The sequence below is a fragment of the Pseudopodoces humilis genome, chromosome 10 (genome assembly GCF_049639895.1).
Source record: "Pseudopodoces humilis isolate 2021_Gansu_Grassland_sample_001 chromosome 10, ASM4963989v1, whole genome shotgun sequence".
Taxonomy (NCBI): Eukaryota; Metazoa; Chordata; class Aves; order Passeriformes; family Paridae; genus Pseudopodoces; species Pseudopodoces humilis.
This window is the reverse complement of record NC_142209.1, coordinates 15,740,604-15,761,104: the sequence shown is the minus strand read 5'-3', so window position 1 is coordinate 15,761,104 and position 20,501 is coordinate 15,740,604. Positions and strand designations below refer to the sequence as shown.

Here is a 20,501-nt window from a genome sequence, read left to right as displayed (position 1 = left end):
TTTTCTCCATAAGTGACTTCAAAATGCTTGAATTAAAAAAGAATACAAACTAGTAAGCTGTGCTAATAATTGCAAGCATAAGCACAAAATATTACTCAAGAAATTCCACTGACATTCAGCATCTATATGAAATTCAGTATTTTAAAGTCAAAGGCATTGCCATTTTTGTTTAATATCCTGTTTATTCATCTACTGATGCTCCTATTTCAATCAATCTTTTCTGTATTAAATAATCTCACAAAGATGCTCCAAGCGGTCAGTGCCTTAATCTCCTACTAGCCAGGTCACCTGCTGAGAGTTCAACTCCCTTTCTGTATTAAGAACTTTCATACTTTCCTAGGCACATTCCTCCTAATGCTACTAAGCATAAATCAGACACTGGACTCCATGAACCTTTAAGGAAAAAAAAAAAGTCAGTAGTACACCCTTGGTTGATTGGTTTTGGGGGTTTTTTTTAGAATTTATTTTTTTGCGATATTTGCCCAGGACTTTTTTTTAATTAAAACAAACAAACAAACAAACAAACAAAAAAAACAAACAAAAAAAACCAACAAAAACCATGCAGACTGATCAAAAGAGAAAAAAATGCATAAAAAGACAAGTTAAGTCTTTTTGGTGACATTATGGGGGTTTTTCTCTACAGAATTCCTGTTCCTTGGGTACGTCCTTTTAGTAAAAATGAAATCTGTTGCAAACATCAGAAGAAACTATTCTAAGAAGATATTCTGAAGATTATTAATTTCAATTCACACTGTAATTCTTGTGTAACTCTGCACCACATCCATCTGCAGTTACATTATACAGGTTTGCAACATCAGCTCTGATTCTAAGTCAGTGTAACAGGATTGTCACACTGCACTGCTCTTTGATGCACTCTGCTTAAACTCCTCTCCAATAAGAAAATTGCTGCATTTTCTCTGCACCTAAATGACCCACTAAAAGCTTTGCCAGATTTATCCTGCATTGTCCAATCAGTCCATTTATTTTGTCCTCAAATCACCAACCTTGCACAAGTCAGGCAGTAAAGAGTTCTACACAGAAGAATCAAATTAAGTTACCAAAAGTCTGAAGCACTTCACCCTCCACTGTGAAGAATCTTCTCTTTAAAATGTTTTATCATTTGAATCAAAAATTATGTTGCAACTTGTATTTAAAAACCCTGTCAATTAATTAATATGTTAATTCATTATTCTATACAACATGAAATAACTTCTCACTCTAAAATCTGGTGCACATTCATTCCTCATATGTGTTTGAAAGCAAAGTTCCATGACACAACCTTCATAATTAAATTATGTGCTGGAAAGGGGGGCAGGAATCAGAGTATCACCGCAAATGAGATTTTGCTTAAAGGGCTAGAGTTGTACAGCACTGATGGAAACCTATTTTGATATATCATACTTATTTTCCGTTACCACTTGATCTGTCACTCTACCACGACAGAGGTATTGCCAACAAGCTGAAGGTTACACACAAGCCATAAGAAGAAAAAAACTTTCTACATTTCACACAAGTTCGATTTGTCAAGATGATGCTCATCACTGCAAGCTGGTAACACAAACTTTGTCATAGAAACCGCCAGATCCTGAAGCTGCTGGGAGCCCGAACACACGACTTTGATACCTGAACTGGTAACTTTTCCCTCGCTGCTGTAAACCACCTCTGCGCCGGGAGCTCTACCACCGCTCCCGGGGGCACACCGGCCAGCGCCGCGGCGGGCCGGGGACTCGGCAGCCCTTTGTACCGACACCAGGCGCTTCAGAGCCTCTCCACACGGAGCAGGAGGGGAACGAAGGAGAGGGTGAGGAGTGCACGTTCCCCCTGTCCCAGGACGGTAGCAGAACCTTTCTCGGGCTGGCCACCAGTTTAGGGGAGCAGCGCGGGCGAGACCCGCAGCAGGGAGACGCGCGGCGGAGCAAAGGCGGCCCTGCGGGACCCGCCGGGGCGGGCGGCGGCAGGGCACGGACGCCTGTGGGCCTCCCAGGGTGACCCCGGCCACCCTCGAGCGACGGCATTGTCCCGCCCGGCCGCCCCCGCCCGAGGGGCATTACCTGGCTCCCGCGGCCGCGCTGCCGCCGGCCCGGCCCCAGGCCCCGAGCGGCGGCCCCGGGTGGCCCAGCTCCTCCGTGCCTGGCAATGGCGGTCGCCCCGCTCCCCCTCCCCGCTCCGCGCTCACTGGCTGCGCCGCTTCATGTGACCGAACAAAACCCTCCTCGACACAGCCCTTTGTGTCCCGCCCGGCCGGGGCACCGGGAACACCGCTCTCCGGCTCGGGGGGGTGGCGAGCGGCGCTTGAGGGGACGGAGAGAAGCGACAAGGCGAGCTGGAAAAGGAAGGGCCGGGGAGGGCAGCGCCTGCCGCGGCTGCTCGACCTCCGCCAAGCCGCCGCCCCGGCCCGGCCACTTACCGCGGCGCGGGCGGCTGCGGCCGGGCCGCGGGGCCGCACCAGGTCGGAGGCGGCCGCCATGTTCCCGATGCGGCAGGATGGGGCAGCGCCGCCCCCTCCGCCACCCGCCGCTAGGGCGGCCGGCCCGGCCCGACCCGGCTCGGCCCGGATTGGGTGGGCTCCGGTCGGCCCGGCCCGCGCCCTCCGACCTGCGGGGCCCTGCGCCTCCCGCTCTCCCCCTTCACTCCGCGGCCGGGCGGGGGCGGCGGGGGCGCGATACAAAAAAATAAATCGTAACGGGAAACTCACGGGCTCGCCGGGCTGTGCGTCACGCCGGGGTTACGTCCTGCGCGCGCCGTGGTGACGTCATCGCGCAAGCCGCCAGACCGCCCCGCCGCTCCGCGCGCGGCTACACGCACACGCACACACGCGCGCACGCGCCCCACGCTGTGCGAAGGGCGCACGCGCACGGCATCCTCTCCCTTCCCCCGCAGGGAGCGCGCGACCCCTCCCCGCCGCGGCAGGCGCGCGCCTTTCCCGGTCCCGGGCGCGGCCCCGCGGGCTCGGAGGAAAGGCTCCCCCCGCGCGCGGAGGAAATGTCCCCGCGGGCGGCTCCCTAAACGCGCCGGGCGCACGGCGCCGGCTGCCAGCGCGGCCGCCACCCGCCCTGCGGGCTCCTCTCACCGACGCCGCGCGCGGGGGCGGGCGGCCCTTCCCACAGGCCTGGGAAACCAGGTCAGGTGTGGCAGGATCTGCGCCGGAGCGCTCCCGAGCCAGCGGGGAGGCAGAGGCAGGCTCAGGCTGCTGCGGACGGTGCCAGGGGACGCGGGGAACCTGAGCCAGCGGGCACGGCCCGGGGGGCGGGAAGCCACAAGATGACAGAAAGGCACGTTCGGTGCCATTCTCTCCTCAGATTAATGCTGCGGAAGCAAACGCCGGCTCACAGACGGAATTCTCCCGGAGCAAGGGGAGAATGCTAAGTGCATAGAGACCGCTTAGATGAGTTAATTTTTTCCTTTCAGACTTGCTGGGCCCGGGGGATTTCATACTAGAGTGAGAAGCTGCTAAAGGCAACGTTAGAGGTGTGAGCGGTAGTCAGCGAGACAACAGATACCAGAAGAGAGGAAGAGGAAAGACGCGACACTTGTCATTCAAAAGGGGGGAATAGGTAGAGCCAAGCACTGTCAGTCATTCCAGCTTCTATTCCCAGAAAAGTACTGAAGCAAATAATCACACATCTTTAAGTACATGATAGCTAATGAAGTGATAAGTTACAGCCAACACAGATTTGTCATAAAAATCACATCAAACTCGTCCCTAGCTGTGACAGGATAACAGGCCTTGGATGTGAGTAGTGCTCGGTTGGTTATGGCTTGACTTGAGTAAGATTTTTGACACCATCTCAGAGAAGTTTTAATTGAGCAAGCAAAAGAGAGAACATAATGAAATAACTGCAGTGGTGCAAAATTACGTCAGCAACGTTTCACTGTGACAAATAGCACAACAGCAAATAGGGTTCGCTGCAGGTGGGTACGTTCTGAGTGTGGTACCAAGTCTAATTATATGAGTGACACAATACAGTTTACATGGACTGGATTTGCCAACAATGCCAAACTGACAGAGCTGGAAGCATATTACAGCAAAAGAAAAAAATTTAAAGTCTTCCTGAAAAAATAGTTGCAGAAATATGATGCAATTGAATAAATACAAGTGCCAACTTCAACATTTAAGCAGGAAAATAACAATTGCACAATTGCAAGACTGGGAACAGATGAATAAACACCAGGTTTACAGAAAAGGGGCTGGGGATCAGAGTAAATCACAAACTGAACATGCATCAACAATGTCACACCGTTGTGAAAAAAGCTGCAGTACAGAGAGATGCATAAACAGAACTGTCATATCTAGGACATAGGAAGAATTCCTCATCTTTAATACTGGTGAAGCCTCATCTGTATGTTCAGATTTGGCCTCTGCATTTCAAGAAAAATTTCTTACAAAAACTTCCAGTAGAAGACACTACAAGGAAGACAGGGGGAAATTTCACCATCTTAAAAGATGTGACCCTAATTGAAAATAGGAATGTGTGAGATTTTTTAGTCTAGAGAATAAAAGACCATGGGCGGAAAAATCCATTGTTCACTGCAGACAAGGCTAAATGTAACCGCTTTAAACTGTACTGAGAAATTTCAGTTAGACATTAGGAACAGTTCTACTATGATATGGATAAATAAAAATGGCATATATTCTCTACAGGATCCTGTAAATATTACTAGTATGATTTTTAATATTAAGTTACATATCTGTAAGAAAAATATAGAAGCATTTGACTGCTGTGAAGTAATGAAGGCACACTAGGTAATAATTGTTTTCAGCATAATTTTCTGTAGCTGCAGTTACTATCCAAATTCCCAGATATCTGTTCTGATCCTATTTTTTTTTCTGACAAAAGCAAATCCCAGAGGCATTTAAACATTTAATGTGTTGCCAAGATCTTATGCACAGGTGTAGATACCCCCTTTGGGAGTCTTTGTCATGTTACAATCAGTATAGCTGTGTGGCAACATATGTCACATGCTCAGCTAATTTGCTAATTTATAAACTTTATATATCACTATATATTCCACATTTAAAAATAATGTGTGTGTTAGTGCTCATGTAACCATCGTCTATCACAGCTTTTGCTTTTCTTTGCTTTTTCTCCATGGTACCAGAGGCTAATTTTCCCCAAAATCCATTAAATTCAGAGGTTTCTCTGGAGCTTGCCAGTTAGGAGAAGGCAGTGTGAGTGGTTTATGTTGTGGGACTGAGACCCACCAAACTCAACTCATTAGAGATGACTAAAAGGCCATTAAATAGGCCAATTTTCAATCTCCACTGAGTTAGACTGAATTCAAACTGATAGCCCACAGGCAAAAGGCTATGAATTTCATTAACAGTACCCCAAAGCATTCAGTCCCCTAATGAGTGCTAATATTATTCTTCTGAGAATTAAGCTTGTTTTCTGAAAATACACATTTATAAAATCAAGTCCTAATTATTTTGGAGCTTGTAAGGACAGTTTTTCCACTGCTTTTAAACACAAGAAACATCACCATCTTTTACAATCCACAGATTCCTTCTAAGAGTCTTACATCTTATGTGCTCCATGCTAACCAAAATACAAACAAAAATGTGAAAAAGCAAATATTAATACTACCCCTATGCTTCTAGCTGAAAATAATATATTTTATTGCACACAATAATTTTAAAGTCATCACATTTATTCAAAATAATTTTATCCGATACAAGGTAAGATTTAAGGAACAGCAATTCTTGCTTCAATTCTGCAACTAATAACTTAAGGAAACCACCAAATTCCGTAAAAAGAAGAAGATGCAGTGTTTTATTATATTTCACATCTATTGTGAACAAGTAAAATGCTTAGCATAAGAAAACCTGAACTTCAGTTCTAATGCTACCAAATCCCACAATTTATTAATAGTTTAAAGATATCTAGCAATTTTTTAATCTCACAACTTAATACTTGAACTAAGAGGCCCGATTCCATTAGCACTAGTAGACTCTTAAAAATGGTTATGATTCACATAATCTGTGGATCAAAAGGAAAATCCACATTTGCTGTGAATGAATACAGCACATAAATGCAATATTTCATTAAAATGGTAGTGTGGTAAAAGATTATGTCCAGTGGTGTCAGAAGTCTTTTTAGATTCCTAATTCCACTCCTGTTGGCATTTATAGTATGTGAAAAATAGCAGATGATCTTAAAGGTTGCCTGATGGATTAAGAAGACATGAGAAATAGATACAAAGTGACACAAAACTGGGGTTGCATGTCCACACAAAATACAAACTTTAGGACCAGGGAAGCATTCTAATGTCCGTGAAAGAACATGTATGGCCAGTAAAGAACCACACAATAGGATTCTTGAAAATCAAGCCAGATACTGCACAGCTGGCTGTTTGCAGGAATTCTGGCTGTGTCCTGTATTCTCCGCCAATGCAGACAACACCTAATAATGGTTAAAACAGCATTTAAACATCTCTCGAGAGAATGATGCTGGTAGCTCCTCCTGGTCATCAACATAGCTATAAAAAGCTTAAACCAAGACAGGTTCTTTCAAGTTAGCAGCAAAGCATGATTAACTGGAACCAATTTAGAAACTGTTTCTTCATATAAACGTTTCTGTAGCTGAAGCTGCAGAGGGAGAGTTGGAACAGGTTTAAGCTGAAGCATTTTGAATGAAAGAAGACTGCAAATGCCTCCTTGTAACATACAGCAAAATCCCAAATGCCTGGAGGGAAAAACTTTTTAATGATAATTCCTTACATTTATATAGCACCTCTAATTCCCTAGGACCCTAAGCACTTCATTAACTCTATGCAAAAAGCTTCACCATGGAAATATAGCCACTATATACATCATTCCTTGAAAATTTCATATTCAGTTGACACATACTCTGGTTATCCTGTGTACAGCAAACAAAACAACAGATAAAATATTAAGCTATATCATTTTGAGTTATAGAACAATTTAAGGCTGTATGGTTTACAAAATGCTGTCATGGAATGGATACATCGCATTTAGCCCATTCATTTTCCTTCCCCATTTACTATTTCAATCTCATCTTTATACCATAGCCCTTGGTAGGAAATGTTGTCTTCCGTAACATTTTCAAAATTGAAATTCAGGCAAAAATGGTCTCAATAAGGAAAAGTAGCATCTTTTATTAAATACAATACTACAGTCGGAAATAGTAGAGTTTTTGAGTACCTAAGATATACTGATGGGATTTTTTTAAGGTGAGATGGTTGTACTAATAAAATCACTTATCTTTATGTATAAAGTTTATCTTTGTCTTTAGACCCTTGTAACTACAAAAGCAAGCACACAGAAACATGGTATGAAAGATATCTGTTTCATTGCTCAACTTGCTAGTGAGTTTTTCTTTACAGAGATGTTTCTGGTTTCTGAGCCTTTGTTACAATGATGTAATGCTGATTTCACTAATATCCACAAATTTAGGAACTCAATGTACTGGTTGTTTCAACAAAGAGTAATCAACATTATTTCAACTGAAATATTAGAAGAAGTAATAAAAAATTATTTGGAGCAATTTAATTTGTTTCAACATTGTAAAAACCAAAAGGGGGAAAGTGACTTTTCCTAATCTTTTTTTGCTGCTTGAGCTGTTGATTCATGTTTTACTGGCTTGTTTGTTTCACAGGCTCTTTTAAGGTACAGTTGTCAATGCTAATTAAAGAGGATTGTCTCGTCTTGTCTATTTTTCAGACAGAACAAAAAATGTATTTTATTTATAAATTTAGTCTCTGCTATAAATCAAGATATTCTAGTCATCTTTGTCAACATGAATTAAACTTTTAGAATTATCAGTAAAATAATAAGAGAGCACCAAGAGCATATAGGTAAAATTAAAACCATTAACCATTAAACCTATGTCTCTCTTAACAGTGATCCCAATATAAGGTTAGTTCTGAAATAAAATATTTTGCAACAGAAGGGTGTTTAGAGAGCGTGCCTAGGGAAACATTACTGCTTGGCACTGTGGATTGCCTTTAGAACTGTCCTACTCTTGTAAATGTTTGAAATCTCAAAGCTAGGAGAAGATTGCTCAGATTACATAACAAAGACAACTGCCACTCTGTTTTCTCACTGCTCAGCTTCTGTCCATAGGCAATGGGATGAAGATTTCCGTGTCTGTTGCTTAGACCTGCTCCCCTTGGTAGGGCCTGTGCTTGCAATTACAAAACAGCTTTTGTGAGGACAGCAGCTCGTTCTCTGCTTCCCACAGTCATCTCCTGTTCTCAGTCCCACCACTATGGAGTGTTCCTGTCATCTGCCACTGATCAGACAGGAGCAGCTGCTGCGGCAGCACTGCCTGCCTGGCACACCAGGCTCCATTCTTACCTGTTCCACAGGTACCACCACAGTAAACATTATCAATTACAAATCCTGGATTAATTATCAATACCTTAGTCCTTATGTTTTTTTTATTTCATCAGGTGTTATTCTAATTCATCCTCCATTAAAAAGACAATAGCTAAGCCTACATCTGTGTTCCTTTCAGGAGGATCTGCCACCTCTCTTCTCACATCCAAGTTACTGAGCTCAAGTCTCACAGAATTCAAAGATCACAAGGAAGCACACTAGTGTAGGAAAATACCACCATATATTATAACACTGAACTTCTTAAAAACAATGCACTGCCTTGGAGAGCTGCCATTTGCATCACATGCAGAAAGCATCAATATATGAAAATATGATATGAGCAACAAAATCATAACAAGTTTCTTCCTGAATCTGTTGATTAACTATAATTTAGTGTGAGAGGAAGAAAGCAGTGGCAATAAACTGGCCTTCAATAGATGATGGAAAAAGACCTAGACCTAATAGGTATAAATTATCATACCTCTGCTTAACTGATGATTCAGTTCACATTATAGTGCCAAAAAGATACACAGGGAGAAGACAGAAATAGTAATTTCAAGATCCTTGTTTCAGGTGTCGCACTGGTATCCTTAACATCCCCTTGCAGAGGTCACTGCACAAATGAATCCAGCTCCAACCACTATGGGCCATGTGCCGGACCTTTGCCACGACTGAGCCATGCTGGCAGAGTGCTAGTGACGAGAGGGAAACTGCGCTAGGCCTGAGAGTGTCATGTTCTGTCTCCTTCAAGGTGTGTCACCCCACTTCCTACATCCCCCTCTGTGACTAGCACCAGGGTCACACCAGGGTCATCACACCCATGGCTGCAGCATGTATTAGAGACCAGAGCAAAGTCAATGCGGAGAATTAGTGACAAGAATCCTTTGAGGCACACTCCATCTCCAAAGCTGTGACTGCTCTATGTCCAGTGAGGGACACAGGTGGCACAACAGGGGGAACTCACCTCCCTCAGACAAGGACCATTTCAACACCCTCCCCAAAAGGAAAGGGCTTTGCTAGCCAACCCCCACCATGTCTGTACTTCAAAGTCATGTGGCCAGATGGAAGCCAGGACAAAGATCCAAGTGAAGACATCTTCACCAAAACCCTTTGCCTTTAGAACCAAGTTCCATATGTTTTAGCAGCACTTGAAAAATGAACAGTGTCTGTCAGTCGTCAAAATCATTGCCAGGCAGGATTTCTTTTCCCTGCAATTTCCTACTCCTCTGCCTGGCAGGCAATTGCTATATCAGGAATTCTGATTTCTCTCACCACTGCATGGACATACACACCTTCTTGTCCTTATGCTTGACATAAATACTAAAATCTTTATTATTCTTTGTTTGTAAAGTGCCAGAGGTTTGTGTACAGGAAGACATAGCAATCATTTTTAAAGAAGAATAAAGAAAGCAAAAAAGCATTTTACTACTATTAATGTGGAAGTACTAGGGATCTTATTTTGTGTTTAGGTAAGATCACAGAAGCAGAAAGTCTGTTTGATATGCCATACCTTCTGTTTGTTTATTAATTGTAAGGAGTTTGATTTTGATCAAGACAATTAATTATGAATATACTGAGTTTTCTAACATCAGAGATAAAGCTTAAAAAAAAAAACTACAAAAGCTTTTTTAGACTATATTGTAGTGTATGGATAAGTATACATCTTCAGGGCATAAAAACAGACATCTTTGTAATTGAATCCTGAAAAGGAGAGGGGGAAAAAAATACATAAAACTGATAGTTTTACACAGTCTTAGAGTTAATATGCAATTGTGAAAAAATATTTATTAAATTTTGTGGTTGTACAGAATCAGTGTATGGCATGGTTTGTTAACAAAAAATAAAAGACCAAGGTACAACCTAGGGTTATTATAATGACAGCATTGTTGCCCATTAATTTTTCCCTTTGCCTGCCAATCCCTTTTTATGCCAAAGGAAGAGGAGCATCTCTTAGGCTCCTCCCTTTGACAACATGCATTACCACTCATCTGCCAAAAAGTATCTTCAGTGCAATGATCAAAAGCTATATTAAAACTTCTGCTTCTCTCTTGTTCATCCAGTATTTCCATATCTCATCCTACTTAAACTCTCAGGTGAATTATTTTGAAGAGCAGTTAATTTGCCATTATCTCATTCAGGAAATACTGTCAGGTTTGGGATTTGCAGGCAGATCTTGTATTGTACCACTACTGGTTTTAGTGTGAAGCTCATATGAACATAAAGTTTCTCATTATAAGCTCATTGAAACAACTGCAAAGACCTTAATGAGCTTTCAACCAGGCTCTATGAAAGAAAATTCTAGCACTAATTTTCCTACTAACAAAAATCTACGTATTTAAAGTAACTGTAAAATAGTTATTTCAGTATCCTGGAATGCATGCTGAGTAGAAGTTTCTCAGACAAAAGAAAGAGTGAGGAAACTTAGAAGAACGGTCATGTTCAGTTTTAAAATTTGTCCCAGTTTCAAAAGTCTTGGCTCTGAGTTCCAACAAAGTGTGTGGAAATGGACTCAGATAAAGCTTTGGAACTGTATTTTTAGTTAGATCGTGCAGATAATTCATAGAGTAAAAATGGGGTATCTGTAAAAGCAGAAATAGTCAGCAGAGTAGTATAATTTTGGGAATTTCAGCAGAGGAAGCTATATCTGAACACTCAGGAAGCACTCAAATCTGTCTGTTAGTGTGTCAAATGTGCCCCTCTAATTCCATCTCAAGCATATTAGAATTTCTTCTTAAGATGTTATGTGTGAATTGTCATTCAAATATACCTCTGGCTTTTACTTACTACATTTATATTCTACTCTAAAACAGCATAAAGGTTTTTACTTACTCTGCACAAAAGAGAATCCTGATTTTGAATTTTAACGGGACCCAGATAATGTCAGTTTAATATTTCATGTAGATGTCTTAATCAGCAAGTCATTTAACCCAATCAATGTAAGAGAGTACTTTTTAAAGTATTCCATTTACAAATAAGCAATAACCATGTTTTGTCACATTTTATCAATTATGCTTTCCAAAAGAGGAGGGTGTCATCTCATTTGTGATAGTTTTAAGAAGCAGAGCTCTCCACAGTGGCTGTTAAAATGGCACATGCTGGGGAAAACAGTGCTTATTAGGATTAATTTAAGACAATGGGTACTCACTAAACCTGAATTGTATATGATCACTTCCACCATTAATGCATTACAGTTTATCTCATCCTTTAAAAAGAAATAATTCTATATTGAGAATTCCTTTTGTTCCCTGACAGAGCTGATGGAATTTAAATCTCAGGCCCAAGGGAGAAGAGCAGTGACTTGAGGCATGCAGCCCTCCTGTGCTGCAGCAGGACAGTGCAGAGGACAATTCAGGCCAGCAAGGCCTACGAGGAACAGTGACAGCCCATCCTTTCAAGAGTTTCAAGTAGTAGGTTGTGGAAAATTAATGATGTTTGACTGTCAAAGCTTGTGTTGATCAAGCAGCTCTGCAGCCTGCTGAGAGCAGAGAGGCTGAAAACGCCCTCTGAGAGCACAGAGAATATTCTGAGAGTTTTTGCTGCACAGGACCCAGAAACAGGAGATCATAGTGCTTCATAGCAGTTCAGGGAGCTGATACATGGTGTTAACAAGAGGCCCAAGCTGGAAATGAGGATGAACATTCAAGACATGGAGCCACCATTTCTAACCTCAGGCATACGTGAACTCTGGCCCCTTTGTACATCTTGTGCCAAAAAGGGTCCCTGTAAAGTATGGCCTGGGGCAGCAGCAAGTGGGGGAGCTCCTGAATGCAGAGATGTTGGGAATCAAGGTAGGGCAATCACAACATGTGCACAGGGGCTGTCCCTGCACACTGTGTTAGGTCTCCAGATCTCATAGGTACCTCTATCCCATAGCAGCAGGATACCAAGTGAGGCCTTTCCAGTACTCATGTGACATCAGTACACACGTACCACATACAACCACAGCCTACACACCCATACCTTTATGTTAAAAACCTCATCCATGACCAGCCTTCTGATCCTGCTGCAGCAGCCAGTTGGTCTCCTCCCTGGGATGGTGAGCACGTCTGTGGTCCCTCAGTCCATTCTGAGATGACCCACTCACAGTCCTTCACCTCAGAAACAAAATCTGTAGCGCTCTCTCCTTTCGCTTTGCAAACAATATAGAGAAGGGGTGGGGGGTGGTGAGTGTGTGTCACTCTTCTTCTGGAAAGGAAGGTAGCTGATCCTCCTCTGGGTTAAAAGACCCAGAAAAGGCTTCGCTTGTGGCTGTGGCCTCCCAAATGTGGAAGAAGACTGTAAGAAGCCCAAAGTGTTTGCACATAGCAGCCCAGGGCCAGGTGGAGGAGGCTGCACTGGGGGTGATGAAGAACACATCATTGTTAACCAGAGGGCCACATGGCCAACTGGTGCTCAACAGCTGTGGGCAGATGTGACACACAGGTGTGGGCAGGTGTGGCACACACAGCTGTGGACAGGTGTGGCACACACACATGGGTGTGGGCAGGTATGGCACACACAGCTGTGGGCAAGTGTGGCACACACAGAGCTGTGGGCAGGTGTGGCACACACAGATGTGGGCAGGTGTGGCACACACACAGATGTGTGCAGGTGTGGCACACACACATGGGTGTGGGCAGGTGTGGCACACACACAGCTGTGGGCAGGTATGGCACACACAGCTGTGGGCAAGTGTGGCACACACAGAGCTGTGGGCAGGTGTGGCACACACAGATGTGTGCAGGTGTGGCACACACACATGGGTGTGGGCAGGTGTGGCACACACACATGGGTGTGGGCAGGTGTGGCACACACACAGATGTGGGCAGGTGTGGCACACACACATGGGTGTGGGCAGGTGTGGCACACACACAGATGGTTCTGTTGAACAGGTACAGGAGTGCTTCAGGGAAAGTCACTGTGTGAGATGATCCAGATTCTATGCATGTGGGGGAAAATTGAGGTTTCTGTGCTATTTTCCTGTAGCATCGCAGCTGGAGCACTTCCAGGCAGTCCCAGAGGGCACATGATGCTCAGGCATCATAATGGTACCACAGGAGCACTTTTACTGGACAGAAGGACAAAACTAGTTGGCCTGCCTACATCTGGCAGTTCTTTTGTTCTGAGCCGGATGAGAATATTTTACTTTCAGGGAGAGGAGGCTGACTGAACAAGTCCCATTTCCCAGCAGGAGCAGGAAAATTAAATGGCTTGGGGAGTACCCCACTAGAAATGTCATGTGAGTGATTACCTGTGCACCTAAAAGGAAAAGTAACCTAAAATAAAATGTAGTATGTATCAACCTCAACTTAAAATGCTTCCTAGCTATGGGATCTCAAAAAAAACCCAAAACAACCCAAACAGAAGCCCTGAGTTTCATTTAATTTAAATTAAAATTTTGATTTTTTTTTATTACACTGGGCTGGGTTTGAAAAGAGACTATAGAAAAAGGAACTACCATGAAAGAACTTGTAGAAGAACCCAAAATTTGTCCTTGTTTTATGTTTTACTTCAATGGAACCTTAAGTGTAAGAAGACTGGCCTGGTCCAGATTTGATCATTCTTTTCCAAAGACACTTGCAGGAGTGTCTGTGCTTTACATTCTGCTTCTTGTGAATATTATTTTGATTTTTATTTTACTGGTATTTAAAAGCACTCACTAGAAGTTCCTGCAGCTGTTTGGCCACATAATAACAGACAGTCTCTAATTCCTCATGCATGGCACTCAGCATGGTGTATTCAGAAAAAAGGCCCCAAACCTGTGCCTGCATTCTAATAAGCGTGTGTGTCACTTTGTAGGAGATCAGAATCCTGTCCAAATTCTGCAAAGTCTAACAAAACAACAGTTGCCAAATGACAAAACCTATCAGAAGACACAGAGTAAAAAGGCACATCTTTGTTTCTGATCTTCACAGCGCCAGTACTGGCAAGAGAAACATCAAGGTTGCCAAAATAAAGCCAGTTAACCACTGTAACTGCTATTAAATATAAACAAAGATGTAAAAGTAGGGTCCTTGGAAGCCAGTATATGAATGTTTGAAACAGCAGCTATGTATACAATTACTGCTTTGTTAACATTATTTACTCCTGGAGCTGTGCAGCTCCACTGCCTGTGCTGAGAACACAGGCACAGACCTCTGGGACCTGCAGCAGGAATCCGAAGAGCAGAATATTTGTGCAGCTACACTGTGGAGTGGTGGGAGGAGAGCAGGGACTGCAGAGAGGTGCAGCTTCTTCCCCTTTACTGTCAGGCAGGACACACTGCACAAGGAAGCAGTGAGAGTACCTTCCGTGTCCTTCTCCCCAGTAACTCCCCTCATCTTAGTAAAGGCCAGCAAGCCAAATCCATGACAGCAGCTAGTTGTTTTAAAGGTTCTGCCACTGTGGCAGTAAGAAAATATGTACTGGCAGCCTAAACCAGGTAAAATTACTTGGAAGATAACATACAAGTGAGAACTTAATGGGTATTAATTAGTATGTTAAAAATACAGCCATTTTTCTTGCATTGGCACAGCTGTTCAACAAATGCACTGTTCAGCACTCATTACCCATATGATATGGTAAATAAAGATGGCATTTTCCTAAATATGAATTATGGTCTTGTCTGTACAAAAAATCTGTATCCATTTAATTTAATCAGTAAAGAAACTGATGCAGTACAAAATGCAGGGGGTAAAATTACATTGTATGGGTCCATTCAATACTTACAATTTCAGCAGCCTTGTTTTCTGCAGGTACAATGCTGGCATTTTTCATCTGAGCACAACCTATAATGATCCAGATTCTGGATGTGAGGAACAAGACTCTGATCCACTATCCACTGGAGTACAAGCTGGTCTTTTGGGGAACTGCTAGAAGAATCCAATCAGAACTGTTTGTGCAGAATTGCACTGAACTGCTGTCCGAGACATGGCTGTCATTGGAGTATTCCTGGTGCTTCAGTTTTATGAAAAAAATACACTAAAATAATTAATTTATATCATTAAACTGCTGTGGTGTTGAACACTCAAATATATTGAATGTTGACAATTTATTATTTCAGGTTTTATGACAATGCCTCTGTGGTAATATTTCTGCAAAATCTGTAAGATATAGAAAGGGGAAGTCTGCACACTATAAAGTGCCACAGAACTGAAGACTTGTCAAAACAAAATGAGCTATAAAAACAATAATATTCAAGCAGCATCACTCTCATTAAACACCTAATGATGCCACAGGCATATTAGTGGGGAAATGCTCATGAGGCTCATGAAGAATTAGGAGAAAAAAAATAAATAAAACCCGTTCTCCTAAAACCGCTTGCCAAGCTGTTTGTACATTCTGCCGCAGGCAGTTTCTTGAAAAAGATGGAGATGTGAATGGAGACAGGCAGCGACTATTAGACACTGATGATGGTGAGGGCAAGCAGAACTGATGCTAGAGATTAAGGGCTGCATTTTGCTTTCAGTTGTCTTTCCTGTCCCAACAGTTCATAGTATTTAAATGAATCTGTTACATAAGGCATTTCTCCTGTCTATGCCGCTCAGCAGCCATATTCTCCTTTCTGGTATGGATAGTCTTGGGAAACTTGCCAAGCTGTGACAGAGCAGTGCATAAAAGGAAATCATGCTCATAAGCTGGGGGTGGGGAGAGCTGCAGGTGAACAGATTCAGTGCAGCAATACATATACACTCTCCTGTCTCAGAAACTGAAGGTTTGAATGAAAGGGGAGCCATGGTGCTACTTTAAAAAAATGCATAGGGCTGCTAAAGACCCCAAACATCCCATTCATTTGCTCCAGGGAGGGTGTGAGCATAGTGGAGCAGAACTGCTCAACACTGCACTGGCTGCTGCTTTGGCAGATTGGAAGAACAAGTAAGTACTTTGTCTTAAGACACCAAAAAAGCCACATCCAGTTTTGGAGCACATTTGTGATACCAAACACCTCCTTTACACTAAGGAAGGATCTAGACCTTTTAATTAAATACAGAGAGAAACACAGGTGGACATTGCCTCTTGTTAGGAGTAAGTTATAAGGAGTAAGTATAAGGTAGCTGCCTGCCAGGACCTGCCTGCAAGGTTTGTCATTTCCTATAGCATTCAGGGAATGCGCTCGTCGTTAGTATTATTTTATTTATTAATAGTCAAGCTCTCAGGTAGCTGTTGGCTTTTCATCTCTATACCTCAAAATGCTATACAAAGGAGATCATTGCTAACAAAGGAATGCAGACATCTACATCTGAGCTTTGGCATGGAAAGAGTGTCACAGTTCACCTGTAAAGTAGATTTGCCAGCTCAGTTTTACTCTGGCCACCTGCTCTGGAAACAATTAAATTATTGGGGGCAAGTGGCTGCAGTTCAGTAACACAAACATTTACAGGAGATAAGGCAACCCTACACAATGTTGTGCCTGGCTGGAAGATGTGGAGGTCATGGAGACTCTCAGCTTGAAGTCTACAACACTGCAGCAACCTCCAGGCATCTCCAGATCAGACCAAGATTCATTACTACAAGGTTCTGCTGTGGATTACTGCACTGACACTTTTAACTGCTCCATCCCTGACAAAGATTTACTGTCCTTTCACCATCTTCACTTGTTATAGTAAAAGACAGGTAAAGAAATGTGTTTGAGCTGATAAATTTTTTGGCAGTTTTGCACTGCACACTGACTAGGGTTTTTTATCTTAATGACCTGCAGCTGAAACAGATGTTTTGCTTTAGTGTTTTAAAGCACTTCACAAAACTTAACGCTAATTTATTCTTTCACAGTGCGTGGGGAGAAAAAAAAAAGCTTGATATCATTACTCACATAACAGAACAATGTGAAAAATGGAAACAGATGTGTCTCATTTAAGCATGAGTAAGAAGGAAGTGAAAGAAAAAAGATGATGATGTACTAGTGATTAAGAGAAATACCACGGCTTGGTTAAGTCAAGACAATTTCTTATGGATCTCCAGTGAGTCCTGAAAGATCTTCGTAGCAACTTGGTCCCTGATTCAGCAAGCACATGGAAGTGCTTAACTCCAGCTGTGGAGGTTGTCTCACATGATTCATTTATAATACTTTTAAAAGCTGTATAGCCAAATGAATGCTTTACAGTTAGGAGTTGAGGGATGAATGGCATTGTTCCTGAAGACAGTAAGGCACTTACTGTTCTCACAAACTACAGACATCAGAATAGAAATAAATACAAAATACAGTGTTCCTGAAACATGAATGCTTGATTTTCTGCAGCACAGAGAATTGCAAGATCCATAAACAGCAGCCAGGGATCTGCTGAGAGCTCTATCTTTCCCCCTAAAGGGTGCAGCTCCTGGCAGCAGGGATCTGATCTGCTTTGGCAACTGCCTCTCACCAGAGACTGTCCCTGAAGAAAGAAAGGTCCAATTTCAGCTGCAGGACCTTTCCCTTTAAAAATCTTTTGTAAACCTTCAGTGACACGAGTTTCACTGAGGGAAATACAACCCTTTTACAATCCACCACTGAGAAAAAATTACCTGCAGGGATGCACTAAACCTGGGCGAGGGGTGTTATGTAACAGTGCCCCTCTATTTTTGTGTCTGGTGGGATTTGGGTGGAGACAAAGAACCCATCTTTCATTGTTGGTACTAATTTTGTCTTAAGCCTGCTTTGGATGGTGAAGGATCCGAGGCAGATCATCAGGCTCAGATAAGATTGTTCCCTCCCTCCCTCCTTCCAGAGTAAAACCCAGGCCAAGAAACGTGTCCATGTCCCAGAGGCATTACCCTGGCTCCCAAACGGCCTACAAGATGCCCTAGGGCTCTCACCACAGTCGCAGGCAGGACAACCCCACCTGTACTCTCAGTCAGGAGTGAGGTGCAGAGATTTCCTCCACCACAGGAGATCCTCCTGGTTTTCATTTTCACCAAATGCCTGCTCAGACTCTTTGTTACCCCAGACTAAATGATCCTCTCTCCAGCCTAATTGAATTATTTTTGGTCCATCTGCAACTGCATGTCCTTCCCCAGCTGGAAGAAGTGTAGGTACTCCTGATGTTCCCAACAGGGAAAAAAGGCAAATGTTCTGATTCCCCATGAATTACAGCACTGTTAAAAAAATTAAATCCTTTTGTTTCTAGATTATACCAATTTATTAGGAACCATTGGGTAGAAACATAGAGTAGTATAAAATTCCTTTCACAGAAAATTCTTAGAAGGAAAATTTGAAAATAACGCTTCAACTATTCTTGTTTGACTTTCAAGGACAACGTTTCAGTTCTAGAAAACTGTCACTTTCCACTCAGCATTTTTAATACGAAAATAATGTTTCTGATTTGTCACTGTTTCAGTATAGTTGCCGAGAGAGATTTGGCCCTGTGTGCAGTCCACAGACTGTGCATGCAGAATTAATACTCTCGTTAACATTACTATATGCAAATGCTCCCAGGATGCAAAGAGAGATTTGTATTTCAGATTAATATTTTATGGGAGTTTTGTGTGTACATGATAAATGAATAAATTGAGGGACACAAGGGGACACAAAGAACATGTGCATCATGTGTGAGAACTGCATTAATTCTTAAATGTTTGCAATGGCCACAAGATGGTTAAGGAACAAAAAAGATTTATTATTGCAATTACATAGGCGGAGAGAATAAGGGAAGAAAAATGAGAGATCAAGGGAGTCATTTCATGTTACAGTTTCTCCAGCTGCAGAGCTGGCTTCAGAGGTTCTCCAGACCCTCCTACCTCCATCCTTTCCATCCTATGTGCCTTCCCCTGGCTACAGATCACCATGCCTTTAATTCTGCCAATTCAACCATTTGCATGATCAAGCTTTAAAACAGCTCTTAATTACAACATGGAATCATACTCTTCATTTACTTGGTCTCTCCTTCTTTTCCATATTGAGGGCCAGGATCATATAAAATCTCAGCACTAATACAGTGCTGTGGATATGAAAAAATAGGCATGTCAGGAAAACTGAAAAGAGATCTCAGAATTTACAGGTCAAAAAAGACATTTATGTGGAAAAACTGTCACTGATTTCCTGCTGTTTCCGCTTCTGCGTCACCCCTTTCCTACCATTCCAGTTGTCCTTATTCCACTGAAGCTTTATTGCTACTCTGGAATGACATGAAGCCCCCTCACACTTTAACTATAAGAAATGTAATATTGTATTTGTCCAAAAACCTACATGAGTAAAAGAAGATCCCTGAGGGGATATTATTAACTGCCTACTACTTATCATTGATGGTTATTCTCTGAGACAACTCTCCTGTTTAATCTTTATGCTCTCGACAATAACCCTTCTCTCTTTTTGATCAAGTGTTTAATTTTCTTGAAAGATTTTCTCCGACTTTAGTTATTATTGAAGGGGATTTTAATTTTACCCCAACTCTTTAATGGCTAAATCTTGCATATCCACTATTTCAAATAGGGGTATTTCACTTACTCTAAGTAAATAGTTCAAGGATTTGGTCTTGATAGGTAGCTGGAAAATTTCAAATCAAAACAAAATTGAAATTGCAGTTTCTTTTCCACTTTAGAACAGAGTTTTTTGTCTCCCTGAGTGACCTGTCAGTGTATTGGAATAAGAAATGGATACTGCTAGACTGCTACACAGCATACTCCCATGTCAGCACAGTTTCATCAGCAAGAGTGGCAGCCCTGTATGGGAATCAGTTAGTTGGTTATTTCATCTGCAGCTGATCAAAGATAAACAAGATAAAAAAGACAAACAAAGGAAAACAGTGATGTAGAATGTATTCTTACTTTCCTAGCTTCCACAGACAATATTATTGCTAAATTTCCTCTAATTGTTTATAGCAGAACTTTAAAGCAAAAAAGAAGAGAAAAATAAAGGAAAGAAAAAAACGCAAAAACAAAAGAGGTTCAGAAGAAAGCAAAGCCCAGAAATCCCTGAAACTTTCTTGCTGTCCCTTCTAACGAGTATTCTCAATCCTTCCCCATTGTCACTGCATTCCACAGCACAGTTTAAGTCCAGATCATTGGTAAATATCTAATAACATAACAGTTACATTTAGAGCAGCCCATTGAGCATGGAATGATTGCATCATAGGACTGAGAAGTCTTTTTAGGAAGCTTGTTTTGTTTTGTTATCCTGGCTACTCCTATTTCCAACAACCTTGTTGTCTAATTACAATAATTACAGTTTACAACATTCTCCTGTTCCTGGAGCCAGTAAATTATTAGAGGAACCATGATTTTTGTCTGTATTCCC

The 20,501-nt window shown here is 42.3% G+C and overlaps 1 protein-coding gene across 10 annotated transcripts in view; it reads right to left on the bottom strand.

Annotated features, from left to right (window-relative positions):
* Positions 1 to 20,501, bottom strand: part of ZNF644 (zinc finger protein 644) — an 80,764-nt gene that overhangs the window by 49,165 nt on the left and 11,098 nt on the right. For 4 of the 10 annotated variants that reach the window (XM_088060746.1, XM_088060750.1, XM_088060749.1 and 1 more), the window contains exon 1: positions 2,696 to 2,827. The exons of 2 other annotated variants lie outside the window; for them this stretch is intronic. The gene's annotated coding sequence lies outside the window, so the exon portion shown is untranslated. Of the gene's footprint in view, positions 1 to 2,407; positions 2,475 to 2,695; positions 2,828 to 20,501 lie in introns of those variants that run through there. 4 more of the 10 variants (XM_014250720.2, XM_014250731.2, XM_088060748.1 and 1 more) reach the window with 4 other exon arrangements.